Consider the following 17245-nt stretch of genomic DNA (forward strand, 5'->3'; position numbering starts at 1 on the left):
CTCCTTTGTCATAGATTAGTTGACCATAGGTGCGTGGGATAATCTCTGGGCTTTCTATCTTGTTCCATTGATCTATGTTTCTGTTTTTGTGCCAGTACCATATTGTCTTGATTACTGTAGCTTTGTAGTAGAGTCTGAAGTCAGGGAGTCTGATTCCTCCAGCTCCATTTTTTTGCCTCAAGACTGCTTTGGCTATTCGGGGTCTTTTGTGTCTCCATACAAATTTTAAGATGATTTGTTCTAGCTCTGTAAAAAATGCCATTGGTAATTTGATAGGGATTGCATTGAATCTGTAGATTGCTTTGGGTAGTAGACTCATTTTCACAATGTTGATTCTTCCAATCCAAGAACATGGTATATCTCTCCATCTGTTGGTATCATCTTTAATTTCTTTCATCAGTGTCTTATAGTTTTCTGCATACAGGTCTTTCGTCTCCCTAGGTAGGTTTATTCCTAGGTATTTTATTCTTTTTGTTGCAATGGTAAATGGGAGTGTTTCCATAATTTCTCTTTCAGATTTTTCATCATTAGTGTATAGGAATACAAGAGATTTCTGTGCATTAATTTTGTATCCTGCAACTTTACCATATTCATTAATTAGCTCTAGCAGTTTTCTGGTGGCAGTTTTAGGATTCTCTATGTATAGTATCATGTCATCCACAAACAGTGACAGTTTTACTTCTTCTTTTCCAATTTGTATTCATTTTATTTCTTTTTCTTCTCTGATTGCCGTGGCTAGGACTTCCAGAACTATGTTGAATAATAGTGGTGAGAGTGGACATCCTTGTCTCGTTCCTGATCTTAGAGGAAATGCTTTCAGTTTTTCACCATTGAGAATGATGTTTGCTGTGGGTTTGTCATATATGGCCTTTATTATGTTGAGGTAGGTTCCCTCTATGCCCACTTTCTGGAGAGTTTTTATCAGAAATGGGTGTTGAATTTTGTCAAAAGCTTTCTCTGCATCTATTGAGATGATCATATGGTTTTTATTCTTCAATTTGTTAATATGGTGTATCACATTGATTGATTTGCATATATTGAAGAATCCTTGCATCCCTGGGATAAATCCCACTTGATCGTGGGGTATGATCCTTTTAATGTGTTGCTGGATTCTGTTTGCTAGTATTTTGTTGAGGATTTTTGCATCTATATTCATCAGTGATATTGGTCTGTAATTTTCTTTTTTTGTAGTGTCTTTGTCTGGTTTTGGTATCAGGGTGATGGTGGCCTCATAGAATGAGTTTGGGAGTGTTCCTTCCTCTGCAATTTTTTGGAAGAGTTTGAGAAGGATGGGTGTTAGCTCTTCTCTAAATGTTTGATAGAATTCACCTGTGAAGCCATCTGGTCCTGGACTTTTGTTTGTTGGAAGATTTTTAATCACAGTTTCAATTTCATGACTTGTGATTGGTCTGTTCATATTTTCTGTTTCTTCCTGGTTCAGTCTTGGAAGGTTATACCTTTCTAAAAATTTGTCCATTTCTTCCAGGTTGTCCATTTTATTGGCATAAAGTTGCTTGTAGTAGTCTCTTAGGATGCTTTGTATTTCTGCGGTGTCTGTTGTAACTTCTCCTTTTTCATTTCTGATTTTATTGATTTGAGTCCTCTCCCTCTTTTTCTTGATGAGTCTGGCTAATGGCTTATCAATTTTGTTTATCTTCTCAAAGAACTAACTTTTAGTTTTATTGATCTTTGCTATTGTTTTCTTTGTTTCTATTTCATTTATTTCTGCTCTGATCTTTATGATTTCTTTCCTTCTGCTAACTTTGGGTTTTGTTTGTTCTTCTTTCTCTAGTTTCTTTAGGTGTAAGGTTAGATTGTTTACTTGAGATTTTTCTTGCTTCTTTAGGTAGGCTTGTATAGCTATAAACTTCCCTCTTAGAAGTGCTTTTGCTGCATCCCATAGGTTTTGGGTCGTCGTGTTTTCATTGTCATTTGTCTCTAGGTATTTTTTGATTTCCTCTTTGATTTCTTCAGTGATCTCTTGGTTATTTAGTAACGTATTGTTTAGCCTCCATGTGTTTGTCCTTTTTACGTTTTTTTCCCTGTAATTCATTTCTAATCTCATAGCGTTGTGGTCAGAAAAGATGCTTGATATGATTTCAATTTTCTTAAATTTACTGAGGCTTGATTTGTGACCCAAGATGTGATCTATCCTGGAGAATGTTCCGTGCGCACTTGAGAAGAACGTGTAATCTGCTGTTTTTGGATGGAATGTCCTATATATATCAATAAAATCTATCTGGTCTATTGTGTCATTTAAAGCTTCTGTTTCCTTATTTATTTTCATTTTGGATGATCTGTCCATTGGTGTAAGTGAGGTGTTAAAGTCCCCCACTATTATTGTGTTACTGTCGATTTCCTCTTTTATAGCTGTTAGCAGTTGCCTTATGTATTGAGGTGCTCCTATGTTGGGTGCATATATATTTATAATTGTTATGTCTTCTTCTTGGATTGATCCCTGGATCATTATGTAGTGTCCTTCCTTGTCTCTTGTAACATTCTTTATTTTAAAGTCTATTTTATCTGATATGAGTATAGCTACTCCAGCTTTCTTTTGATTTCCATTTGCATGGAATATCTTTTTCCATCCCCTCACTTTCAGTCTGTATGTGTCCCTAGGTCTAAAGTGGGTCTCTTGTAGACAGCATATATATGGGTCTTGTTTTTGTATCCATTCAGCCAGTCTATGTCTTTTGGTTGGGGCATTTAATCCATTCACGTTTAAGGTAATTATCGATATGTATGTTCCTATGACCATTTTCTTAATTGTTTTGGGTTTGTTTTTGTAGGTCCTTTTCTTCTCTTGTGTTTCCCACTTAGAGAAGTTCCTTTAGCATTTGTTGTAGAGCTGGTTTGGTGGTGCTGAATTCTCTTAGCTTTTGCTTGTCTGCAAAGCTTTTGATTTCTCCATCAAATCTAAATGAGATCCTTGCCGGGTAGAGTAATCTTGGTTGTAGGTTCTTCCCTTTCATCACTTTAAGTATATCATGCCACTCCCTTCTGGCTTGCAGAGTTTCTGCTGAGAAATCAGCTGTTAACCTTATGGGAGTTCCCTTGTATGTTATTTGTCGTTTTTCCCTTGCTGCTTTCAATAATTTTTCTTTGTGTTTAATTTTTGCCACTTTGATTACTATGTGTCTCGGCGTGTTTCTCCTTGGGTTTATTCTGTATGGGACTCTCTGCGCTTCCTGGACTTGGGTGGCTATTTCCTTTCCCATGTTAGGGAAGTTTTCGACTATAATCTCTTCAAATATTTTCTCTGGTCCTTTCTCTCTCTCTTCTCCTTCTGGGACCCCTATAATGCGAATGTTGTTGCGTTTAATGTTGTCCCAGAGGTCTCTTAGGCTGTCTTCATTTCTTTTCATTCTTTTTTCTTTAGTCTGTTCTGCAGCAGTGAATTCCACCATTCTGTCTTCCAGGTCACTTATCCGTTCTTCTGCCTCAGTTATTCTGCTATTGATTCCTTCTAGTGTAGTTTTCATTTCAGTTATTGTATTGGTCATCTCTGTTTGTTTGTTCTTTAATTCTTCTAAGTCTTTGTTAATCATTTCTTGCATCTTCTCAATCTTTGCCTCCATTCTTATTCCGAGGTCCTGGATCATCTTCACTATCATTATTCTGAATTCTTTTTCTGGAAGGTTGCCTATCTCCACTTCATTTAGTTGTTTTTCTGGGGTTTTTTCTTGTTCCTTCAACTGGTACATAGCCCTCTGCCTTTTCATCTTCTCTATCTTTCTGTAACTGTGGTTTTTTTTGTTGGATGTTTTTAAGTTAAGAAGTCTGTTATTCCCTAGAAATGATGAATGAATTTACATCCCCTGTTATCACTTTCAGGTGTGTTCATTTCCAGGCAGTTGAGAAGTTGCCTTAGTTACATTTGATTTATCAGGATCCGGAACAGCACTGCCTAAAGATAATCTGCTGTGGCAGTATGTTTCATGCTTGCCTTTTGTCTTGTCCTTCCTCAATATCGAGGCCAACACTGTGCCTTGTGTGAGGAGTTAAAGAGCACCAGAGACTTTTTCTCCTTACTTATCATCAAGGCGACCTCATTCACTTCTTTCTTTGTCCTCTTCTTATCTCAGAAAGACCTTCCTGAGGTGTTGATCCTCTTAGTTCTAAGGCTGGGGCTAGACCTCATCCTGCTGCAGCTCCTGTTGGTTGATGATTCTTTCCTTTAAACTACAGTTGCCCATCTCAAGATGGGGTTGTATTAGCTCTCTTTCTCTATGGTGGACATCTTAGAGGAAGACTTTCTATGAACTTCATTCCACCCATTTTCAGATCAGAGGCCTTTCCCCAGCGTCCCACAGCAGATGTGATTTAAATGTTGAATTTTACATCGAAACATTTGTTTCATGTTCAACAATGAGTCTTTTCTGCTTCAATATCTGACTTAAGGATTCATTTGTTACTGGTCAACACCTCCAATTTTGGGGTTTGTGGAAAACCCCTGATACTTGATAACAGAGGTAAGAATGAGCTGTCTGTTGATTCAGAAGCATGAGATATTGCAGTGCCAAATCAGAGAGCCCTAATTAAAAACAATATTAGTGCCCAACTGCACACTTCCGTGTCTGTGATCAGTCATTTCTGAGAGAGTTTTCACCAATCTGGTTGCCTTAATCATGTTGATACCTGTGATATGAATCTTAGCATTTAATGTGTTCATACATATTAAAATTGTGAATTGACTCCAAATCTATTCAAGCATGCTTATGAATCATAGAAACCTTAAATGGTACAATTGAATGTGAGCTAATATTTAGGAGATTTACCAACCTATTGAAGGTATGTATATTGGGTAAATGGGGAAAAAATAGAAATAGTAGAGTAAATATAAAAAAACATGTTCTTACAAAATTTTTGGTCTTTTTATTATTGTGTTTGAATGCAGAAGTAAAATTCCATATGTACATAATGCTATAATTCATCTATCATTTCTCCAAATGCTGGGATTATAAAGATATTTCTCACTTGTATTATTTCTCACTTGTATCTCTAACCATAGAGCTGGTTTCTAGACCATTTGTTGGCCATATTGACTAAAGCAGGAGCTGATTGCCTCTGGCAATGGTTGCGGATGTTGATTAAAATTAGTCTTGGGGCTTTCCTGGTGGCGCAGTGGATAAGAATCCGCCTGCCAATGCAGGGGACACGGGTTCAAGCCCTGGTCTGGGAAGATCCCACATGCCGCAGAGCTGCTAGGCCCGTGAGCCACAATTACTGAGCCTGCGCATCTGGAGCCTGTGCTCCGCAACAAGAGAGGCCGCGATAGTGAGAGGCCCGCACACCGCGATGAAGAGTGGCCCCCGCTTGCCGCAACTGGAGAAAGCCCTCACACAGAAACGGAGACCCAACACAGCCAAAAATAAATAAATAAATAAGTTTATTTTTTTAAAAAATTAGTCTTAACCTTATGCTGCTGGGACACATGATACTGGTTAAGAGCCTACAAAAATAACAGGATGTGGTGTAACATGACACACTAAATCTTCTGCTGAATCAGTTTTTTGCTTTTCTCAACTACCTTCCTCTTTTCATCTGACATTTGACCTGACTATGCCTTACCTCTATTCATGAAATCTAAAGGTCTAACTAGGTCAACACTAGAAAGATTGTGACTATTGGTGTTCTATTTACCTCTTACTCTCAATAAGCATTTTAAAAGGGGAGAAAGAGCTTAGTTATCTAAATATTTGCTGCAGAGTAAGCCCAATGTCTTGGCTCTTTTGATCCTCTTATTTTCTCTTTCTTTCATTATCCTACCACTAACTAGCCCCATGTTACCATATGATAATAAACAACAGTTAATATTTGATAACTACTTTGTGCCAAGTGCATTTTATGAATTATCTTCATTTAATCCTCTTCCAAACAAACTCATTTAGTCCATTTTTTGGGTAAATATATAAGGGTTTGGAGAGGTTGACTGACTTGACTAAAGTCCCACAGGAATGTGGTGGAACTGGAGTTCAAAATCAGGCTTTCTGACAGCAGAGTCAATACAGGTAACACTGCCTGATAGTCTTCCTTGCCTCTTCTAAGGTTCTGTTTGCATATGCACAACTGTACCTGCCAAGGAGGATGGGATTTGACCATTGCCAATGGCAGGCAGGTGTGTCAGAGATGCCACTGTGAACCTTTCATGCTCTTGCCACCCATCCCCATCCATTTCTCCATGTCTGTCTCACCATATTTTCCTTTTCTATGCCATTCATTCATTCCTCAAATATTTATTGAGCTTCTACCAAGAAATTCTCCCATCACTGAAGATACAGCAAGAAACCAAAGTTTCCCTCTCAAGGAACAGTCATTCTGTTGGGAGTGACAGTTGACAAATTTTATATACATATATATATATGTGTATATATATATATATATATATATATAGTATATATATAGACACACATATATAGATGTACATATATAGACATATATACACATAGTTGACAAATTACATATATATAGAAAATATATATACACATATGTGCATATATATACATACATAATATGTGTGTATATATATTATATGTATTATATAGAGTGATATAAGAAGGACTCTAACATAATTGTATTTGAGCAAGGCACTGAAAGAAGTGATGGACAAACTTTACAGGTTCTAGGAAAAGTAGTATTTCAGGCAGAGAGAATCTCAGGTGCAGAGATCCCAAGACAGGAGTTTGTGTGGTATATTTAAGGACAAATGTGGCTGAGTGTTATTAGTAAAAAGCAGTTAGAGGTGGTAGGTTGAAGGGTTTGTGCCTTGTAGGGTATGAAGAGAACTTTGAATTTCCTCTAAGTGAATTATAAAGCCATTTGGAAGATTTTTGATCAGAAGAGTGAAATGACCTCTCTTTTTCAAGGTTTACCATGCACTGTGTGAAATAGAACATAGGGAGGCAAACAACGATGAAAAGAGACCAGTGCAAAGGATTTTACAACAGTTCAGGTACGAGATAATGACGCTTTCATTTGCAGTGGGAGCCTTGAAGCTGGTGAGAAGTCGTTGGGTTGGGGGTGCCTTTGAAAGGTAGAGCTGACAGGACTTGCTAGTGAATTGGTTGTGTGGCATGAAATACATGATGTATTAAGGATGGCTGTGAGATTAGCTTGAGCAAGTGGAAGCATGAAGTTAACATCACAGAGATAAGGAAACTCAAGGAGAAGATTGAATGGGGAATGGCTTGGGATTTAAAATTTTATATTGGTCTTGTTAATGTTAGAAATTCCTATTAGATCACCCAAGTAAAGATATAAAGTATTAAACAGTTGCATATAGTAGTACATAGTTCAGCAAAGAGGTTTGGCTTAACTTATATAAATTTGGGAGTGATTATCACAAGGATAGCATTTACAGTTAAAGAATTAGATTAGGTCGCTCATGGAAGCGAGTGTAGAATAAAGAAGAGAAGCATTCCCTTAATAGTTCTATATCTTAGTTGTACATCAGAATTTCCATGGGACTTTAAAATATATACACATATCAGAGCTCTACCACAAACTTATCAAATCAAAATCTTTGTGAGTAGAACACAGGAATCTACATTGTCAATCAGCTTCCCTAAGTGATCGATTATGTAGAAACTGACATGTGTTTGAGAATTAGTACTATAAGTGTCTGTTTATGTTATACTAGGAATTAATTTTTAATGTTAAGATACTTCTCTCCATATAAATTGCCATCTACTCAAATCCAAGCTGTGGTTTTTCCCTTACCCTAAGTGTTCTACCTATATCCATCCTTACCCCTATTTCTGCACAATTAGCTCACACAGTCTTTTCAAAGAATAAAAGTCTTCAGTGCCATCTTTTTGTTCTCAAAGGCAACAATCCTTAGCATGGCCTGAAAGATCCTGCCTGGTGTTGGCCACCTATCTCTCCATGTCATGAGGCACCAGTACCCGACCTCCCACCCCCTTGCTCACTGCATTGCAACCAAACTCTGGCTTTCCTCAGTCCCAAGGATACATCTACCTCCTCTTGTCCCCAGGTTTTGCACTTGCTGTATCCTCTGATGACTCTTTTCTCCCTTCTTTAACCTAACTGTTACTCATCATTTGACCTCAGCTCAATCATCATTTCCTTAGGGAAGACTTCTCTGACTTTTCTGACTAAGCCAAATCCCCCCATGGTAGTAGGTTATGAAATAAATTTAGGTAGTTATGACCAGCATTTTTTTTAAGAAAGGAAATAGAATAGAATATTATTTAAAATGTCAGAGTGGGTAGCCCATAGTAAGGATAACTATTATCTAATAAACTTTTGTTTCTGTGTGCACTCAGAAGAAGATGTATTCTGCTTATAATACTTTTACTGTTGCAATATTTTCGTGTGTTATTACTAGCTTACTGACTGACTCTTTTACTAAACTGTAAGTCCCATGAGGGCAACGGACTGTGTCTGCTTGCATTTCATTTTATCCGTAGTCCTTGATCAAATGGCTAGCCCTTATCTAAGCAATCAAAGCATATTTGTGGGAAGGAGGAAGGAAAGAAGACAGATGTGGAAATTTATATTGGGAGCAGGGTAAGCTTGTACCATCACACTTTATAGCACGGCCATAACTAACTCCGCCAATGCAGATTCTGTGGGCTCGATCTCATAAGTGAAAACCACAAAGTTTTCCATAATGTTTAGTTATTTTTGATGATGTTTAAATAAACAGTGAAACACCTTCATTTACAAGATTAATGGTAAGCTCAGGAAATCAGATATTGCTGTAGTTGCATTGTTTCTTGAGAGGAGATTTAGAAACTCAAGACTTTCTGAGAACTGCAGTGAAGATCTTCACTTTTTTAATTCTGGAAATTTATGGAAAATTTAGAGATGATATCAGACCTAATGAATGGGTGCCCTATTTCTGCCTGGGACTACTTTTTTCTTCCCCTTGGCAGCTCTTTTACTCACTCCTATAATCACTGTTTCCAACCTTTCTGACTCTGTCAGTTGTAATTTTTCTGTTTCAAGTGTCAGAAAACTCAACCAAACTAGGCTCCCGAGAAAAGGGAACTAATTGGCTATTTAACTGAATATTTCCGTTGAGAATTAGTTTCAAGTCTAGCTGAACCCAGGACTCAACCTCTGTCAGTCACCTAGCCTGGTTTCTTGGCCCCATCCTCCTGGTGTTGGCTCCCTTCTTGGGTTCCATGTAGTTGCAAGTTGGTGGCAGGTGATGTCAGTCCCTCTGTCCTCCTAAGTTCATCCAGTGTATTTCCTAGCAGAGTTTCCCTTTTTGTTCCATTAAGGTTCAAATCTGTCCCTGAGCCAATCATTTTGTGCGGGGGAATGTGATATTCTGATTGACCAGACCTGAGTCACGTGCCTAGAGCGGATTCAATTTTCGTAAAGTGGACTGAGAATGGGGAGGTGAGGTGGTTTCTCAGAGGGAAATCAAGGTCTGGGAACCAGAAGGAAAGTGAACTAAAGGCATTAGCAACCATTAAGCACCCCACCTGCCGTGAACCTTCCCTCTCATTTTCAGCAAATGATCTTCATTTCTACCTCAAGAGACCATAAAGTTAACCGTTGTTCACTCATCTCTATATCTAGCTATGCCAGCCCCTACCCTTACTTTATTTCCTGTCAGAGCAGGGCTTTGGTGTCCGAGATACCATCCGTGTGGGTGATTATTAGCTTGGATCCTGTTCTTTCTTAACTTCTCTGGGACTTTACTTCATCAGTTATCTTATTTCTCCAGTTTATTTACTCTTTCCTTTTTCACACATAAACCTGTTCAAAGTTTTCCGTCTTTACTAAAACGTTTGCCTCTTGACCCTACAACTCCTTTAGGTTACCAGCTAATCTTGCTCCTTCCCTTATAACCAGGTTTCTCAACAGTTTTTTTTTCTCTATTAATTTCTCTTTCATTTGCTCCTAATTTTATGACAATATGGCTTCCATATTTATTAAAATTGCTATGGCTAACATTACCAATAGCCTTAAAAGGGCCCCAAAATACCTCCTTTTAGTCCCTCTCATTTATTTTCTATTGACCTCTCAAAAGAAACAGGGGCCAACATATGTTTTTCAAATTTCCTCTCCTGTATAGTTCCACTACCACCGCCATTCAGGATTCCATCATCCCTCTCCAAATATTTCAACAGTTTTCTACGCGATTTTCTTGCAGTCAGCCTCTCCTCCCTTGAGTACAGCTGACCACTGTCACCAGTTAAATTTAAAGAATTAAATGTGATCACCTTACTCTCTGTTTAAAACCTGTATTGAAACCCACAAGATTAAACAGTTTTCTACCCTACCATTAGAGCAGGCTGTGAATCGTGATCAGTGGTAAGATGTGGCAAAGTAATTTGTTACCAATAAAATATCTACAGTTTTCTCTCTCTTTTTTTTTTGCATTTTTATTTTTGAATTAAAAAATTGATCTCAAGATGATAATTTTATTTTTAAAAAAACTCACTCATTTGCATCCTAACATACTACCTTAACTGTAAGAGAACTAGAAGAATGTATAGGCAAAGTACTAGGGCTTATAGATAACTTTCCTTATATCCATGAGTGTGTCTTATACATATGAACATCATCTATCACTTAAAAAATGGTTGAAAACCACAGCTTAGCACACCAAGTCCCTCATAATCTGAATCTCTTCTAGTTTTCTCCACTGTCCCTGTTAAGTCCATTATACTCCAGCCACACCAGATTTTTTTTACAGTTCATAAAATGTACTACGTTCTCTCATGGCTCTGTTGATCTCTTCTATCATCAATATACTCACATCACAAATTCCTACTTACCCCTTAAGATTCAGTTTAAATGTCACTTCCTCCATGATGCCTTCTCAGCCTCTCAGGAGGCATCTCTTTTCTGCTAGGAAGGGAGGAATCTGTGAGCCACAGGACAGGAGAAGTTAGAGAGGGAGTAGTACATTATCAGTTTCCATATAGTTGGCCTAACCAAATTGAAAACACAGCTGAGCAGTGGACCAGCTGATATGGGAAAGACTAGGAGCTGAACCCTCTTAGGAGGTTGACTCAAACTGTAAACCTAGCCCGCTGCAGTGACCTGTTACTGGGGTATTGCTAAAGGCTTTAAACCCATAACACATAATTTAAGAAGATGGCTCAGGTGCCCTTTGGGGGCTACCTGACAAACCAATTTATGCTAATGAGTTATACCCCTTAATTTGTCATCTGCTTCCCAGACTCTTCCAGAATGAAAGTGTAATGAATCAATACCAGGTGAATGGGTGGAAGCCCCAGTCATTTGTAAGTTGCATAACCAGGATAACTCTCTGTCGCATTCGTAGATAACATCAGTCCATGCCTTTTACGTGTGTTATTCAATGGCTTAGAAGCTTTGGAGCCTGGTTCTTTCTAGTTGAAAAATGAGTTTTCTCACTCTGTTGGTGTATACTATAGTGTACTTTCTATTCTTCCTGAAACCATGCCTAAGTTTCTTATGAAGTTGGGAATTTCCTCAAGGGCTTCTAAGAATTCAACAGCAGAGATGGGACCCTATGTGTTATTGTGGCCATTATGGTAACCATCAGCATAAACAAAAACCATCACCACAACCTCTATTCTCAATCCATTCTCAAAAACACAAAAGATATATTAGGGGCATAGCCATACCTAATGTGAGATTAAATATATTTGGGGCTGGGAGTTCTAATAAAGATCTTTACTGCCTCTTTGTGATATGGTAAATGCAGAACTGACTTTTCTGTGTATCGAATTGATAGTCATACTACAGGAGTTTGCAGAGGAATGGCCCTGAAATTGTGCAGATATACATATATCTGTTTGTTTTAAAATATAATCCTATGGTTTTTTTTAAAGAAGAGAAAACTCTAAAGTGGGAAATAAATAAAGGAACACACAAAAATGGGAGTTTCTATAGCAAGTCTGGCATCCTGGGGCACAAAGATCTTTTCCTACTGTCTGGCTCACACCTCATCATTTTCCACAGTTTTTCATAGTCATTTTGTTATCTTGATCATGCAACAAAACTGTCTTGACTTCAAAGAAAATATACTCTTTGGTGTTTTCTTTAAAAACACAGATGAATAAGCGGTACATAAAAATGTTTAGGTATTTCCATAGGAGATTTCCTCTTCCTTCTAGGTTACTATAAAAACAAAATTCTCTACCTTAATGACAATGGAATGTATGGAAGAGTGAGACAGCCAAAAGCACTGGAAATGAACTTAGAGAAATATCAATTGTTTGTCCCTATTGTGGAATCAGAGAGAAAATTAAATGGCTTCTCCAAGAACAATATTTCCCAGAACTCTATTCTGGGAATTACCCTAAAAGAAGGCATCATTACTTAAGGAAACTATTTCCTGTAAGTTCAGTCAGTATAAAATATAATGCAAAGCCACACCTGCGTATTCTATCTGCTTACTTCTTGTTTCACACAGGGTAATGAATGGGTAAAGTATGTTTGCCGTTTGAAATGCTGATGACTTTGCCTTTGACACTATATAGGGCAACTGATAACTGGCCATATCTTCTTAGGGTGAAACCGTGGGACATTACAATGAAACCAAAGTAGTGGCCACAGAAGTTAACAGTCAGGGATGTTTACCATCAAGCTGTAAAGGAGGGGACTTTGTCTTCCTCTTCAACTATCTTCTCCAAATCTCTCCATTTTCTTTCTAGCACTTTCCCATTATCAAAATATTTTTCCTCTGAAAAAAAGAGGTCTGATCTCAGTCAGACACATCTTTCTATAAAAGTTTATGTCTGGTTGGGTGACAGAGATATTGTTTTTGGTATTTTAATCCAAGTGTCTAATGAAGAATAAAGGACAGTTATCCCCACAAAAGAATTTTAGGCATAAGAGAGTAGATGGGGGAATTCGAGGGGGAAAAAAGGTACTTTCCAGTCAGAACCTAAAATTGTAACAATCCTGCTCATAGAAAACTTGCAGTGCCTGTGCTGAGAGGAAACCTAGCCCACTTTGGGTTAGATGCTTTGAAACTTCAACTATATTGCTTTGTGCCTTAATAAGTTTCCTGTTCTACTCATAGGTATACCAGCATCATTATACTTAATTAAATTTGACTGCATAATTATTTTGATTAATTTATGCTTTTACTTTCCAAATGACACATTTATTTGTCATTCACATAGAAAAGCAGGGAACCATTTAAATCATAAAGTCCTACTATTTTCTGATTGCAATAGACTTCTTTCTCTTCTCTCAGCTCTGAAGTAGGATTATTTAACCGTTATTTTTTCCTATCACTACCACCTTCAAAACAATTATTTTTTATTCCACTGTCTTAGCAGCTCTGTCTTTCTTTAATGCTACGTTATCAAACTCCCTTTCACCCTCTTGTTTTCCTGTGAGCTCTAGTATAATTTTTTGGCTACATCATTATGTGGTGGTTGTATATTCTCCCTTAAAGAGCTGTTTTTATTTTCTCTTATTCCTCTCATGTCCTCTTTACTATAAGTTCCTTATGAAAAAGAACTATATTTCACCTCTGTCTTCTAAAAATCTTGCACCAGGAATTCTTAAATTGTAGTTGCCCAATATATTCTTTCTGAATTTGAATTAATTAAAGAGTAATTATGAGACTTCTATAAGACTTATATCCCAAATATACTAAGAACTCTTAAAACTCATCTGTAAGAAAACAAGTAACCCAATTGAAAAAGTGGACAAAAAATCTGAACAGACATTCTACTATAAAAGATATAGAGATGGCAAATAACCCTATGAAAAGATGCTCATCATAATTTGTCATTAGGGAATTGCAAATTAAAACAACAATGAACACCACTATACACCCTATTAGAATGGCTAAAACCCAAAATGCTGGCAAGGATATGGAACAAGAGGAACTCTCATTTATTGCTGGTGGGAATGCAAAATGGTACAGCATTTTGGAATACAGTTTGGTAGTTTCTTACAATGCTGAACATAGTCTTACCATATTATCCAGCCATCATACTTTGAGGTATTCACCCAACTGATTTGAAAACCTATGTCTACAGAAAAACCTACACAAGAATGTTTATAGCAGCTTTATCTATACCTGCCAGAAATGGAAGCAACCAAGATGCTTTTAATAGGCGAATGTGTAAATAAACCGGTGAATCCATTCGATAGAATACTATTCAGCAATAGAAAGGAATGACTATTGAGCCATGAAAAGAGATGGATGAATTTTACGTGCATGTTGCTAAGTGAAAGAAGTCAGTCTGAAATAACACTGTATTATTCTATTTGTGTGACATTCTGGAAAGAAAAAAAAAGCAGAAAGAAAAGATCAGTGGTTGCCAGGGGTTTTCTGTGGGGGACGTGAGTGATTTCAGTAGGTGAAATACAGGAGATGTTTTAGGGTGGTGAAGCATGCTACGTGCTGCTGTAGCATGCTAACACATGCTACAGCATGGGTGAACCTTGAAGACGTTATGCTAAGTGAAATAAGGCAGTCACAAAAGGACAAAGATTATATGATTTCACTTATATTAGGTATCTAGATTAATCAAGTTCAGAGAGACAGGAAGTAAAATGGTGGTTGCCAGAGACTAGGGGAAATGGGGAATTACTGTTTAATTGGTACAAAGTTTCAGTTTGGGAAGATAAAAAAGTTCTGGAGAGGGATAGTGGTGATAGTTGCACAACAGTGTGAATTTACTAATGCCACTGAACTTTACCCTTAAAAATGTTTAAATTGGTAAATTTTATTTTATGTATACTATGCCACACACAAAAAATTTTTTTTAACATTTTTGTTCTAAAAACTGAGTGAAAACTCTTTGTAGGTAAAATAAGACCTTATTAAGTATTTAAGAATTAATGCTTTAAAAATTATGTAATTCTTGCCTTAAATAGAATTCAGCAGGTAAAGCACCTAGCATATTGCCTGGCATAAAGTGGAACTGAATAAATGATTAAGCTTCATGATTATGGCTATCTATCATGTGGAGTTTTGGACTTATGTTGTTGCTGTAATAATGATCATATGGAGTTCAGTTGCTGTATGAAGTGTGTCTGTGTAAAGCTCCAATCTCTATTGGTACCTGTTGTGTCCACCCATTTCTCAGAGAACTGTAAATGAGTGGGAAATAATTGTGGGAACTACTCACTGGAAATCTATCTCTTTGGTTTAACAGTGAAAGGTCAAAATGCCCCAGAAGGAACTTGTCGAGGTTGGGTCACAGGCAATACCTAGCCTTCACCTAGAGATAGACCTAACTTAGAAAGTAAGAGATTCAAGCAAGGTGTCTACAGATGTATATAAGACTTTGTGAACTAAAATGTTTCCAGAACATTGTTTCCTAGGTGTATTTTTTCTCTTCTTTTTATTTGATAACTTTCAAAAATGTGTCATTAAGTCTCAATTATATTAAGGAAAACCCAAAGCAAGGGGTTTGTCCATGTATAGACAGGGAGCTCCATGAACTGATAGAACCAGTATGACAATAATGGTGGGAGTCACCACGAGAAGGACCCAATAAGGGAAACTCAGGAAGACAGAGTCAGGCACTTAGAATCAGATAACCACCTCTTCAAATTTTCATTCCTAACCTCTGGCCAGAGAGGTCCTGTGTTTTATTCTAAGTAAGGCATGTTTTCCTTATATAATACTTTATGTTTGAAAGAGGAAAGTTTTCAAAATGCTCTGGACTGATGTTTAAATTTTTGGACTCATATATTTCAAACAGAAGCAGATACTTCAAATGAAACAAATTTTATGCTGTGGCCTCTTACGTGCTTTGCCAGACCAAATTTACTTGTAGTACAATTTCATTTCCCATTATACCCATTCACAACACAGGCTTTGTGAAATTTATTATCAGAGAGAATATGACAACGCAGCATTCTGATTTCATAGAAAGAAGTCTTTTGCAAATTCAAACTGAAAATTCCGGAAAAAAAAAGAAGAGATAATCCTAGCAGGAAAGCGTCTCTCAGTTTCTTCATTTTCTGTGAAATTCTCTGGAACGACTTTTGATACTCCAATCTCTCTGCATTGATTTAGAAGCTTACAATCCCAGAGTCAGAGAGGGACTAGTTTATTCAAAGTATTTGAAGGCCCTACTACTTCTAAAATAACAATTTCATTTATTTGTTCTGAATACTTGATCATCTGAATCTATTTTGAGCTGATTATCTTAAGCTATTAGATTAAGTGTGAATATTTTCCCTAAGTTATAGAAAGAATTCAAAAGAGTCATGCCTTTTTTTTAAAAGTCAATGTAGGAGTGACATCACCAAAAAGGCAGCATAGGAGACCCCAGCCTCCATCCCCCCAAAAAAATTAACAATTAGGAAGCTATTCACAAACAAACACAGCTCTGGGGGAACTCTGGAGTCTATTTAAGAAACTTCAGAGATAGCCCAATCCACCAGAGGGCAGACAGCAGAAGCAAGAAAAACTGCAATCCTGCAGCCTGTGGAACAAAAACCACATTCACAGAAAGATAGACAAGATGAAAAGGCAGAGGGCTATGTACGAGATGAAGGAACAAGATAAAATCCCAGAAAAACAGCTAAATGAATTGGAGACAGGCAACCTTCCAGAAAAAGGATTCAGAATAATGATAGTGAAGAAGATCCTGGACCTTGGAAAAAGAATGGAGGCAAAGATCGAGAAGACGCAAGAAATGTTTAACAAAGACCTAGAAGAATTAAAGAACAAACACACAAAGATGAACAATGCAATAACTGAAATGAAAACTACACTAGAAGGAATCAATAGCAGAATAACTGAGGCAGAAGAACGGATAAGTGACCTGGAAGACAGAATGGTGGAATTCGCTGCAGAGAACAGAATAAAGAAAAAAGAATGAAAAGAAATGAAGACAGCCTAAGAGACCTCTGGGACAACATTAAACCCAACAACATTCACATTATAGGGGTCCCAGAAGAAGAAGAGAGAGAGAAAGGACCTGAGAAAATATTTGAAGAGATTATAGCCGAAAACGTCCCTAACATGGGAAAGGATATAGCCACCCAAGTCCAGGAAGCACAGAGAGTCCCATACAGGATAAACCCAAGGAGAAACACACCAAGACACATACTAATAAAATAGGTAAAAATTAAAGACGAAGAAAAACAATTGAAAGCAGCAAGGGAAAAATGACAAATAACATACAAAGGAACTCTCATAAGGTTAACAGCTGATTTCTCAGCAGAAACTCTGCAGGCCAGAAGGGAGTGGCATGATATACTTAAAGTGACGAAAGGGAAGAACGTACAACCAAGATTACTCTACTCATTCAGATTTGACAGAGAAATCAAAAGCTTTAAAGACAAGCAA

The sequence above is a fragment of the Balaenoptera ricei genome, chromosome 5 (assembly GCF_028023285.1).
Source record: "Balaenoptera ricei isolate mBalRic1 chromosome 5, mBalRic1.hap2, whole genome shotgun sequence".
NCBI classification, from domain to species: domain Eukaryota; kingdom Metazoa; phylum Chordata; class Mammalia; order Artiodactyla; family Balaenopteridae; genus Balaenoptera; species Balaenoptera ricei.